Source organism: Lontra canadensis, unplaced genomic scaffold (genome assembly GCF_010015895.1).
Source record: "Lontra canadensis isolate GAN:19392208 unplaced genomic scaffold, GSC_riverotter_1.0 scaffold63, whole genome shotgun sequence".
NCBI classification, from domain to species: domain Eukaryota; kingdom Metazoa; phylum Chordata; class Mammalia; order Carnivora; family Mustelidae; genus Lontra; species Lontra canadensis.
The window spans coordinates 10,885,181-10,898,009 of NW_022631057.1; the positions used below are offsets into that span (position 1 = coordinate 10,885,181).

The 12,829-nt window shown below is 56.8% G+C and overlaps 1 protein-coding gene across 9 annotated transcripts in view; it reads right to left on the reverse strand.

Moving 5' to 3' along the window:
• The window catches only part of LRRN2 (leucine rich repeat neuronal 2), a 59,573-nt gene that overhangs the window by 3,417 nt on the left and 43,327 nt on the right, over window positions 1-12,829 (reverse strand). Inside the window, exons 1-2 of one of the 9 annotated variants that reach the window (XM_032878404.1) lie at window positions 8,112-8,119; window positions 5,315-5,319 (exon numbers count right to left, since the gene is read on the reverse strand). The exons of 5 other annotated variants lie outside the window; for them this stretch is intronic. The gene's annotated coding sequence lies outside the window, so the exon portion shown is untranslated. Of the gene's footprint in view, window positions 1-1,183; window positions 1,205-1,410; window positions 1,568-5,314; window positions 5,320-5,699; window positions 5,736-8,111; window positions 8,120-12,829 lie in introns of those variants that run through there. 3 more of the 9 variants (XM_032878398.1, XM_032878403.1, XM_032878402.1) reach the window with 3 other exon arrangements.

Here is a 12,829-nt window from a genome sequence, read left to right on the forward strand (position 1 = left end):
TGCTGAGGGAGTAAGTCTTCCTGGGAGGAGGGCAAGAATGAACCAAGAAGCTTCCAGGATAACTCAGGAAGGGATATGCGTGAGTGCGTGTCTGGAGGGGAGAGAGGATGCTGGAGTTCTGTCATCTCCACAGTCCTTCTGAGCCGAGACATGTGGAACAGATTCTCCTACCTTTCTTACATCTCCCCCCTCCCTCCTTGGCTCACTGGGTAAATGGAAAATACAGTGAGAGTTTCCAGGCACCCCTCTGAGCAGTGTGGGTAGGGGGTGGTGGAAATAGTACAGATTCTAGATTCCGGGTGAGGGGGCTCCCAGGACTCTGGCAGTAGGAAGGCAGTGGTCCCCAAGCCCACACCCAGACTGGCTGGGGAAGTGGCTGGTGCAGCCCGGGGTATGCTTAGGATTCTCCTCGTGTACAGCTTCGGTTTTTAGCAACTTTCCCACCTGCCCAGCAGCCTGGCCGAGCTCCCCGGAAGGAGGAGGTGGGGTGAAGAAGCCTGGGCCTGGGCTCCTTGGCACGGCAGGTGAGGTACATGACCTGACCATAGCCAACCTCCTGGCTTCTCTTCCTGTCCTCCCGCTTACCCGGTGTGCACAGCATTCTCAAGCTGAAGTTATCCTGCCACACGCCCCCTTCCCATGTTTCCTTCTGTCTCCCAGACAAGACCTAGTTGTTCTTTGAGACTCAAGGTCAGTCACCTCCTACAGAAGCTTCTTCCAAACTCCCCACCCCTGGCTGACCTAAGGGGCCCTCCTCATGCTCTTAGAGAGCCCCACATTCCCCTCCGTCCTAGCCTGGACCCTATCTCATGGAAATGGCTCTCCAGCTGGGAACCTCTCTCAGTTATGACTGTGTTAGGAGCACACAGCAGGGGTCCAGTGAATGTTTACTGTGTAAATCAATCTCTGTGGCCCCAGGATCCCATCCCCCCGCAGGTTCCCCCCCTACCCCCAGTGTAGAATCAAAGCCCCTGCTCTTTCCCCCTTCCCAGGTATGGATAATCTGGGCTCTCCCACAGATCCCAAGGCCGGGCTCCATGGCCCTGGAGGCAAGTCCAGCCTTGGCCTACAACCGACATGGGGGAAAACCAGGGGGCCTTGCTGGGCCCAGTCCCTTCCTGAGCAGAGGTCCCATTCAGGTAGTGTTCCAAATGCGGGTATCAGGGAATCACCCAGCAATTACAGCACCTGAGATGTGCCCGGGCTCTTCAAAGACTCTGAATATCTTATTTCACTTAACGGTGATAATATCATAACGAGTCAACAAGATAGGCATTAATCCCCCCCTCCCACACCGTTGCAGATGACGAAATTGAGGTTCATGAGAGGTTAAAGAATTTGGCTCAAGACACATAGCTGGTAAGGGCAGGAGACGGGAGTCCGCCCAAGTCCAGAGGCTGGGTGACTTACACCAGACTTCTCCGTCCCCAGGCCTGGCTGCTGCTGCAGGAAGCTGGCTGCCCATTCTTGTCCCCTGGGGCCATGTGTGCTACTGCCTTCTAGGCAGGTGCCTCTCAGCTGGCCAGAGGGGCTCTGTGTCCAACTCAGCCCGCTTCCAGGATGCTGGGGAGGGGTGGGGAGCAGTTGGAGGTGGGGTGCCCTCCCCTGAGCAGGAGAGCGGTATGCCTGTTTACATTTGACTACTTTCCACCTTCCTCTGCAGCTATTTCTGAAGCTGGGAAAACAACCGTGACTTAAAATGCACAGAGGTTTTGCGTGGGGGTGTGTGTGTCCTGACATAAAACTCAGAGCAAACAAACACACGTGTCCACACGCATGCAGGCCCGCACACGTGTGTGGAGGGGAGCCTGGGAGACTTGGCCGCCCAAGCCAGGAAGCGGTGGGCAGGAAGAGGGTAGGGGATTCTGCAGTCTACTCTGTGCGTGGAGAGGCAACAGGGACCAGCTGAGTCCCAGGATGACCTAGTCACGGGCCTGGACCTAGGCCAGTCGTCCTCCTGCATGTACACACCAGAGGCCCCTGCCTCCTGCCTAGGCCCGGCACGAGGGAGCAGAACCCACCGGCAGAGAGATCTTACTATTACTTACCCCTTCCTACCAGAGCACGCTGGGAAGACGTACTGACTTCTCAGAGCATCGGCTCCTTATGTCTAAAATGAGGTGGTCATCAGGGTTAAGGGAGCGGAGTGGGGCACACACAGAAGGAGCTCAATAAACATGAGCTCTCGTCCAGCTCCGGTCATCCCCCGGGCTTGCGAGACTCTGCAGCTCTAGGACTTCTCAGGGGGAGCAGAAATTGGGTCCTGTTGCTCAACAGGCCCTTGCTGAGCTGGCCCACTGTGGCCCAGCGTGGCCTCCAGGTGGCATGGGGAAGCAATGGGCAGAGACAGAGAAACCGTCACACCTTTACAGAGTGACCCTCTGGCAGGGCTGAAAAATGCAAAAGGATTAGGAGAGTCCAGGACAGTTCTGAAGGGCAGAGAAGGCTGTGGGGCTGGGGAGGGGGTCTTTTGCTAGGCCCGAGCATCCTCCTGGCTTTGGCTGCTGACTGAGCCACAGGTGTCTCTCCTCCAACACCTTTGTTCTAACACCTTTGTGCTACATAGGCTCAGATGTGCGCAGGGGGTGAAGGAGCCACTTAAGACTTAATTAAAAACCTCCTAAGAGTCACCTTTCCCTCTACCCCAGGCAGCACGCTCCTCCTCACGCCCCTCTGGCTAGGCAGGTGGGGGAGGCAGAGGGCCTCCTCCTCAGCCAGGAGCCCAGGGCTGGGGTTCAGCACCCAGAGAGAGGCAGTGACTGGATGACTCACGTTTGGCCACACCCCTGATCCCAAGGCTTGGCAATGGCCCAGACAGGTCCTCCCCCTCGCTGCTGAGCACGCAGCCCCTTCCAGGGAGGAGCACCGAGCTGCCTACTCACCTGCCAACACGGGTTCAGGCCGTCTTGCACATGCCCACTCATGCCCACTCACGCAGGCTGATTAGCGATCTCTGCCGGGAGCTGCAGAAAAAGCTAATTGCCTTTTATCTATAATCTCCGGGGTGAGCAGGAGTTCAAATGATTGTGTGGACATTTTCCCCAACTGGATTTCAAGCTCCTTGCAGCAGGGGCCACGTCTGACATGCTTTTCGCAACCCCAAAGCACTGAGTGCAGGCTGCGCATACAGAAGGTGCTTGTGAAAGACACCAGCGGTGAAAGAGATGAGCCTCCCATCGACCCCACATATAGGCAGAGAAGGGTTATTCAGTTTGGACCTGCAGCGGAAGCACCCGGGGCTTGGGGGGCTTATGTAACTTCCCAGAGGTTATACAGCTTCCACGTGGCTGGGCCAGAATATGAACCTAGGCCTCGGACTCCAGAACCTGAGCCACCAGCCCAGCCAAGGCTTGTTGCCTGGCGGATCCAAGTCTGCCTTATAGGAGCAGAGCACAGGGTTGGCCCAGAGCGCCTGCCTCAGATGCAAATCCCTTCAGAGCTGACCTGGGTCCTCAGCTACTCCTCCCCCAGAGACACCTGATGGGCCCCTGCCGACACCACTCCTTGATTTCAGGCTAGAGGGACACTCTTCTCCACTTGGACAGCACAGGGAAGACACTGTCCCTGTGTGAGCGTGGCTGGCCTTGGCACCAGGGGGACACAGAGCCAGCAGGCTGCACACGACCTCAGCCTGCCTTCTGACTGGGGGCTGGGGGCTGCTGGCCAGCCTTGGCCTTCAGTGATGGGAGACTGAAGGCCCTGGGGCCACAGTCAGGGAAGCAGGGCTGTCCACTCCAGGGGCAACGTTTCTTTTGCAAGAGCTGGCTCTGCAAGGTATGTGGGACTCACCTCCTCCAGGCAGCTGCTCTTGATTTGGTATGAAGTGTGGAATGGTTCCTTACATTCCCTATTAAACTCAGATCCTTGGCAAAGCTCTGAACGAAGAGTTTGGGAGAAGCTGTTGTCAAAGGCTGCTCCTTCTCCTGCCCCGCCCCCCCGGCTCAGTCCCGCCCCTCCCCGACTCGGCCCCGCCCCGGCCCCGTCCCGCCCCCGCTCGGTCCCCGCGCTCCTGCGGGATGCGACCGTGCGCTCCTCCAGGTGGTTGGTGGATAGGGAGCCTCATCCTCTTCTCCCTTGCCTCCCCTTCCCGGCAGCCTCCACCCAGCCTCCCAGAGCCCGAGTCAAGGGTCCGGAGGGAGGAGCGGTGGTGGTGATCGATGGCCTGGCCTTCCCCGCTTCAGTGCCGGGTCTCCCTGAGCTGTGGAGACAGATGGGCAGCATAATTGAGTGTAGCGTTGATAAACTCCGGCCTCCTCACCCGCAGATAAGCGCTGGGTGGGAAGGGCGCAGGGGGAGAGAGGCCAGCCCTCCATCCGCGCACCTGGCCTCCTGCTCCTCCTGGGAGGTGAGCCGGGCTCCTCACTCCCACCTCATTGAATCACAGACAGGCAGGACCTCGGAGCAAGCCGAGGGGAACTGAGCGTTTATCTAGCCGTGCAGAGTGTGAATCCCATAAATAACTTATGCAAAGGAGGAGCGGTGGAGCGGAAGAAGCCTGGGCTTTGGCATCAGAGTCAGCCTGGCTCTGCCGCCTGCTGTGTGACCTTGGGCCAAGCAGACAACCTTGTGAGCCTCAGATGCCCGAGCTGGGAAGTGGGGATAATACCCTCCTCCCAGAACACCGCCGGGGGAGTGCGGGGGTCAGGTGTACAGAGCGCTGTTCTTGGCCTTCATTCGGCCCCCTCACAGCTGCCTCTCATTCCATCTTACCACCTACGTCTCAGCTCTCACCTTTTGTGATAAACTTAGAAAAAATATTTTGAAGTGTAACATATGTACAGCAGAATACGTACATGGCACTCGTCCCAAGTGCGTGGCTCCACGAGTTTCCCCATTAGTAGGTACCCGGACGGACACCAACCAACACAAGATGTGAAGATTTCCAGCACTCCAGAAGGATCCCAGGGCGCCCTCCCAATCAATATCCAGCCATGTGCCTGAGGCAGGAAGATGGCAGGATGACCTCCCGCCCCGCATACCCCTGGCTGCTCTGTGCCTCTCCTCCAACCTCCCTTCCCCAAAGCCCTGCGGGGTCCTGGCCACCTCCTGATGCCTCCTGTCCACCGCTGAACATCTCGGTCTTCCCTTTACAGAGAATGGGGCACCAGGCACGAGGACAAATGTGGGGGTGGCCAGGAAGGAGAGGCTCAGCCTTGCTGCTCGCCATCCCCGGGCCTCTCCACAACCCTTGTGTCAGAGGCTCTTCCTCTCTACTTGCCCCACATCCAACATCCCACATCTCCCGCCACACCTGCTCTTGGTTTCGCCCTCCCACATCTGTCCGCCAGCCCCGCCGTCCAGTGGTCTCCAAGACGGGAGCTCTCCACCACCTCGACCTGTCCCTCTCCCACCTCCCACACCCGCCGCAGTGCTTGTACTTACTCTCCCCTCTCCTTTCTTGCCGTGACCCTTACGTCAGTCAGCCTTTTCGGGGGACCTCCTGCTCACCTCTCCACGGCCATCTCGTTCCCAGACACCCCACACTCCTGTGAAACTGGACACTTGCCAGTCCCTTCCACACCTGGGGCCCCTCGCTCCGCGAAGCCCTTCTCCAACTCCAACCGTCAGGTCTTCTTCAGCCACAAAAGCCCGTCGTCCCCCATGCCACCTCCTCGGTGACACTTTGCACAGGTCTGACTCCCTCCGAGAAGGGTGGTCTCTCCCACCGCATGCCAGCCCCTGAGACTCTTGGAACAGACCTCCTCCCGAGGAGCCCCTTCCTTATGGTGAGTCCAGGAGTCTGACTTCCCAGTCAGGCTGTGAGCTCCTGGAGGCAAGGGCACTTTTTTACTGGTTCATGTGTCCTCAGAGCCCTGTGCAGGGCACATGCTCCCTGTAGGGCTTGGAGGCGTTCTACGGTGTGCACTGTCGATCTCAGCCCATGCAGCGGGGCACGGAAACAATTTTTAAAGTGAGTCACAATCTGCATTTTAAAAAAATGAAATACTATAGAAAATAACACTGAATGCAGCTGGACGGAGTGCTGTTTTGCGAAAGTTTAGCTCTGTTTTGCATGCATACATCCACACTTGGGCACAGTCAGGAACGTGATGCAAAACCGTGCATTTACTTTGCCCTTGGGTCACCATGGTAAGACCCTGAAAACCATTATTCCACTGACCACCCCTCTTTGGTGAGGTTGAGTCCCTTCTGCTCCCATCGATGCCTCTGGAAGGATGACCTAAGGCAGAGTCTCAGAAGAAAGGTGTGACTTTCCTGAGTGCCTGCTCTGGGCCAGGATTTCCAGCTGGCTCCCAACCATTAGCAGAGAGGTGGGTCCTTCACAGACCCAGAGCTCAAGCTCAGTGGAGCTGTGGGGTCAGACCAAGGCCCGCAGCTGGAACATGGGAAGCCCAGACTGGGGTCCAGGGTATCACTGCTCGCCCTTTCTATTTCCATGGCTCTGGAGCCAGAAGCTGATTTCTGAGAGTAGGTAGGGGTGGGGGGGGTGGCTGGAGGGGAGTAGAGAGGGAAGTGGGAGGGCACCTCCTGGGGAAAGGATGAGGGGCTCCCTTCTCCACCCCTGCCCCCCCTTTCCTCTGTAGTGCAAGACGGAGCACTCCAGGAAAAGCCCCTCCCTGGCCCTGGAGGACAGAGCCTTGTCCCGAGCCGAAGTCTCTCCATTCCCCGTCTCCTGGCTGGCCTGGGCAGAGGGTGCTAGAATTCTGGTGTCTGGAAGGGAGCCTGCCTCTTTCTTTCTTAATTAGCCGCGGAGGGTGCCAGGAGGTAGCTGCACTGCGGGAGGCTGCAGGGGAGTGGGGAGCAGGGAGCAGTGCAGGCTGAGTCTGCCGCTGCCCTGTGCTGCCAGGTTCTGCCGACCCTCTGCCCACCCGTAGGACGCCTGCCCTGACCCCTCAACCCCTCTCCCGGCTCCCATGGTGCCCAGCATCCCTCCCTAATGAGCTGCTGGTTCCTTTCAGTCTGTGTCTCCCACCAGACTGTGAGGTCCTCCTCCCACAGTCTGGCACACAGTAGGAGCTTAGGAAATATCCGCAGAAGGACAGCAAGAGGGAGGGGCAGGTGAGGCAGAGCAGGGAGAGAGGGGGGCTGCTTGCGCAGGTGCTTTCGGGGACCAGGCTGGTCAGAGTCTGCGCTCAGGCCCTTCTGCCTCCTTTCTTGGCCCCTGGAAGGAGACACACACTGCTCCTGGGGTCTATATTCTTACGTATGCCCCTGGCTCCCCTGCCCTGGCTTGGGCCTGCCCCCTGGTTGAGACGGCACTGCTCTCCGACTCAGGCTTCTTTGCCTCTGGATTCCACAGGATCCTGCGATGAGCCTCGCCCTTCTAGATAGTCCCAGGCCCCCTCCGGCACTCCTGTGGACTCCACCAGCCCCTCTGAGAGCTGAGGTTAGTGGCGCAGGGCTGGGCGCTAGAAGCGCTCTGCACTTGAGTCCTGGCGCTGGCTGGGTGACCTTGAGCACCCTCACTCGGGTTCTTCCTCTGGGTCTGGGGAGAGAGCCTACCTCCCAGGGCAGCCAGAGGAAGAGCACATCTGTAAAACGCCTGGTGCTCAGTAGAGCCCCCTTCTGTTTCATCCACCTCAGTCTGTCTGAGGCCCGGTCCCTGGCTTCTAGACCATCTTTGCAGCAAGCCAGCACCAGACTGGCCCGTCGCTGGTCGCCTGGCCTCCAAGGCACGAGCACCCTCTCCTAGGAACCCTTCCCCTGCAGGCTGCCACTCCTTCCCTGTGCAGCTAGCTGCCCTCTCTGGGGCCTCCAAGTGGGGTCCTGTCTCGAGTCTGCAGGACAGTTCTGGGACTCAGCTCGTTTATAGGTCACTGCTGTCCGACACAGCCCTCACCCAATAAACAACATGGCTCCTCCTGGCTTAGGTGAGCAGTGCCTCCGTTTCCCCCAGATGCTCCCTGGCAGCTGGGAGAGGCTGGGGGCAGAGTTCTACAGGGCCCAGCCTGACGGCAGCTCCTGGTCGTTCCACAAGGGCTATGGATCCTCTCAAGTCAGAGGGGCGGCCCAGCCCAGCTGCCGACCCATGGGCCTCTCCAGCCTCCCTCCCTGCCCCTCCCCTTGGCCCTCCTACAATCCAGTGTGTGTGTGTGTGGGGGGTGCTGGGCAGTTCCTGCATTGCTCCGAAAAGGCTGCCCTCCCCCCACCTCTGCCGGGGCCCCAGAATATCTTTTTTTTTTTTAAGATTTTATTTATTTACTTGACACACACAGAGAGAGAGAGAGATCACAAGCAGGCAGAGAGGCAGGCAGAGAGAGAGGGGGAGGCAGGCTCCCTGCTGGGCAGAGAGTCCGATGCGGGGCTCGATCCCAGGACCCTGAGATCATGACCTGACCCACTGAGCCACCCAGGCGTCCCCCAGAATATCTCTTGAAACACAGTAGATCCCTGGGAGCTTGGTGCGAGGGCAAGGGGAAGGGGTGGGGGAGGGGGACTTCGGAGGGATGCAATCCATGCTTTCTCCTGCCCCTGAGCCTTTGCACAAGCAGGGTCCTTGCTCAGGAGGTCTCGCCTGTGTATCTTGGGACTTCCTTCCCATCCTTAAAGTCTTCCCTGACCGTGGCCTCTCCTACAAATTAATCAATCCCCTGCTCCTTCCCTCATCCTCTGAGAACCCACGCCTCCTCTCTTGGACTGTGAGCGGTCCCAGAGCAGCTCTGTGGCTCTGTGGCCCTGGAAAGAAGAGAGGGAATCAGCATTGTCCGAGGTGAATGGGGAGCTAGATGAGGAGGTTTCTCTCTCCACAGTGTTGGGGTGCAGAGGGAGGGACCCCGGGCACTCTGGGAGATGCCCAGGACAAGGGGTGGGGGGAGGGTTTGGGACCCAGAGAAAGGGAGGAGAAAGGGAGGCAGAGCGAATGGGGAGCAGACCAGTTAAACAAGGAGAAAGGCCAAACCTCTTCTAACGGAAAAGGAAAATGAAATCAGAATGAAAATTGATGAGGCGGAGAGAAAAGGAGACTCGTTTCATCAGCAGGTTTGCCAGATGAAGCTCAGAGATAAATCACGCAGTGAAGGAGCCTCAGTCCCAGCGCAGGGCTCCCGCCTTCTCCCTCTGTCAGCAGTCGGGGCAGCCTGAGGGATAAATGGCTGTGGCTGAGGCCCTGTCGGTGGGTTGTTTTCTCCCCTAATGGCAGTGAGAATGGCCTGTCAGTCCTCAGCACCTCCTCCAGGTCCCCTCCCCAGTGCCGCTGGCCTCTCCCTCTGCAGCCCGGGTCAGGCCTGGGATGAGCATCTCTCAGAAGTTCTCTCCAGGCTTCTCTGCCCCTCGCGCATCTTCCCTGAGGCCCAGAGCGGGGAGCGGAGGTCAGGACACGGGACCCGAGGGTAGACGACACAGGACACAATTGGGCTGCGTTCTAGTCTCAGCCTGGGGGCAGACCTTGGGACGTGTCAGGACTGGGACTTCCATCTGTGAAACAGGGTAGTTGGGCTGGACCAGCAGCTTTCCAGCAGGGGTTCCCAGACCAGCCACGGCGGCGTCACCTGGGAACTTGTTGGAAGGGTGGGTCCTTGAGCCCAGCCCAAGGATGGCTATAGAGTCAGGTGCTCAGAGGGTGGGCCCTGGTAACCAAGGCCGAACAAGCCATCTGCCGGGGGATTCTGACCAATACTCCTGCTCAAGGCTAGCAGGGCCGGATCCCCTGTCAGGCCCCTCCTGCTGAGATCCAAACTCTGCAAACCGGGACGGTGCCTGCTGGGCGCGCTCAGTGACAGCCACATGGATGATGAGTTTCTCATCACTACGGTGACAGTGAAGACTTGGGTATCCCAGATCCCCTCACCCGTTCTGTCATGGCCACAAGGAAACGGTTTACCCAGTGAGCATTAATAGAGCCCTGACTGTGTGCTGGCACCATGAGGGGGTAGGGATGCCAGGCGATGGGAAGGGCAGGCCGAGAGTCACAGATTAAAAAAAAACCCTGATCTACCAACGTCTGATAAGAACGGTCACAGAAGCATATACTGAGGGCAGCAGGGGCACAGCCTAGCGGAGAGAACGTGATTTTGCCACACGTGGGAGCTGGGCAAATTTACTAAAAGTCACTGAATTGTACAAGGCAAGTTGTATCATGATAAAGTTCCTTAAAACAAATTCCCAGAAGAAGTGTCACACAGATGGTGGGAGGCATTCTACGCCTATCGGGAACACCAGGAGCAAAGGTCCTGGGAAAACAAAAAACAAAACAAAACAAACAAAAACAGAGGAAGTGAGTTCCAAGAACTGCATGGTCCCCCTTCAGGCTGGAGAATGTGGGTAATGTGGCAAAGAGGCTGGAGCAGCCGGTCGGAGCCAGGATGATCTGGACAGGCTACTGCCCGCGGAGTGTGGCCAAAGGAGCCTCCAGGCTGCGGCTACCACGGCCTTCGGTCATAACCCATCAGGACTGGATGCCCCTCGCCACTTCAGTTCTGCTGGGTTTGTGATCCTACGTGATCCTCACGACAGCCCAGGGAGGTCGCAGATGTCATCACCCCATTTTAAAAAATGATTTGATTGATTGATTGATTTTTAGAGAGAGAAAGAGAGAGCAAGAGCAGGGGAGGGGCAGAAGGAGAGAGAGACAGAATCCCAAGCAGACTCCGCGCTGAGCCCTGAGCCCAATGCCAGGATCAATCCCACATCCCCCGAGATCATGACCTGAGCCAAAATCAAGAGTCGGCCGCCTAACCGACTGAGCCACCCAGGCGCCCCAGGTCATTACTCCACTCCACTTTATTGGAAAGGGTAGTAAATGACTTTCCCAAGGTCCTACAGCAAACAAGTCTTAGAGTCAGGGCCTGAAGATACAGTGTGCTTCCAAGGCTGGTCCTGATTTTCCCGGTGGGACAGCAATGCTGCCAGTGGCAACTGTGGATTGAAAACTGATTGTGAGCCCGGCCTCGGGCCAGCAGCCTGACATGAGCCTGCGCTGAGTGCTCAGAGGCACACTGTGGGAGGGGGTTAGAGCCCCGTTTCCCAGACATGAGAGGGCAGGGACCTTGCTCAAGAAGGTCTAGCTGGTAGAGACATGACCCAGACGAGGTTCTGGCTGTTGCCAAAGCCTAAAGGCTGCTTTCCAAAACGTGTGCTCTAGACCCTGGCCCCACATTCTCCTCCTCCACCCCCGACTGCCCAGTTCTCCTAGGACCCAGAATGCAATGGGGGAGATTTCCAGTGACTTCTTATTTAACTTCCTTTGGTGTGGGCCAACGCAAGAGAAAAAAACTGGCCCATGGCCTATGCTGAACAGCTCTCCTTCCTTGAAAAAGGAAGGCCCTTTCCAGTCTGGCAGAGGCACCCTCCCCTCCAAGCCTGTGTGCCTTCTGAGCCCAGTGCACCTGCTGGGGGAACAAGGGCTCCCAGATGCCGCACAGCCCGGTGGATGGAAATGCTTCCCTCTGTAATCAATAACAGGCATAATTCAGTGACTGCAGCAAGTACAAAGGAGTGGAGGTTAAATCAATATTTAGAAGCTTCAAAATTAAACTAATTAAGGACAAGTCTCAATGATTTTTACTGTCTGAGAATAAAAAAGATAAAAAGCCCACCTATATTTCACGATTCTACCTTAGTAGCTCGTAATACTTTGGGAAGAGCAGAAGATGAAGCATACTGGGCCATGCACTCCATCTTCTGCTCTTCCCAAAGTATTACTTCATCTTCTGCTCTCCATGCACTGCAGGAGAGGGGAGCACTTTGTCCTTGGTGGCACATAGGGAGGACAGAGAGGGGTGGGATGGAGCACAGCATGTAAACAGCATGTTGTAGAAAGACATGGGCTTGGGATAGGGACCATTATGGGTTGAACTCTGAACACCGCCCCCCCCTCAAGATATATTTAAGTCCCAACTCCCAGTACTTGTGAATGTGACCTTCATCTGGAAATCGGACCTTTGCTGATGTAATCAAGTTAGGATGAGTTCATACTGCGTTAAGGAGGGTCCTCCTCCAGGGACTGGTGTCCTTATAAGAGAAGTAAAGTCTGGATGCAGAGAGGCACAGGGAGAAATCCATGTGATGGCTACAGCAGAGAGCCGAGGACCGCCAACAGCCAAAGGCCAACGGCCAGCCCCGGGAGCTCGGGGGAGCGGAGCAAGGAGTCTCCTGTGGGGTTTTAGAGTGGGTGTGGCCCTGCCGCACCTTGACTCCAGGCTTCAGGCCTCCAGCACGGAGACAATAAATTTCTACTGTTTTTAACCGCCCCTGGTTCCTGGTACTTTGCGATGGCAGCCCCAGCCCGTGGACACAGGACACTTGAATCCTGGTTCCCACTCTGCCATTTACTAACTGTGCAAGCTTGGCGAGATGCTTCCCCTCTATGAGCCTCTGTTTTCTCCTCTGAAAAACAGGGATAAGACTAGTACCTTCTGTCTTTCATGCAGCGATAGGGTATGGAGGAGATGAGCACATGAGTGTGAAGGGAGCACTCTGAGCCGTCAGTGCTACAGATATGTCACGAAGGGCTCATTGCTGGCGGCAAGAGTCTGGGAAGGGGCCCAGGAACCGTCTGTCAGATGGGCAGGAAGTTGTTGCCAGCTCGTTGGCCTGGTCTAAAAACCCGGTCAGATCCCAGGTGTGAGATGTCTGCATCGTTAGAGATGTTATATCCACGAGCAGTATTTTTACTGTTGTTCTCAACACTCTCTTATTTGCTGCCCACTTGGCCTTGGTTTTCTCATCTGTAAAATGAAAGGATTGGACAACATTATTTTACAGGTATTTTCTGGCATCATTCTATGGGCTTATTTATGTATATATTTTAAAAGGATAGTATGTCTTAGCAGCCCAACCTCATTCTCATCCTTTAACATCTCTCTGAAACCCGGCAGCCCAGGACAGTTCAGAGGGACGCCAGCTAGCGGCCATAATGAGAGATCAGGAG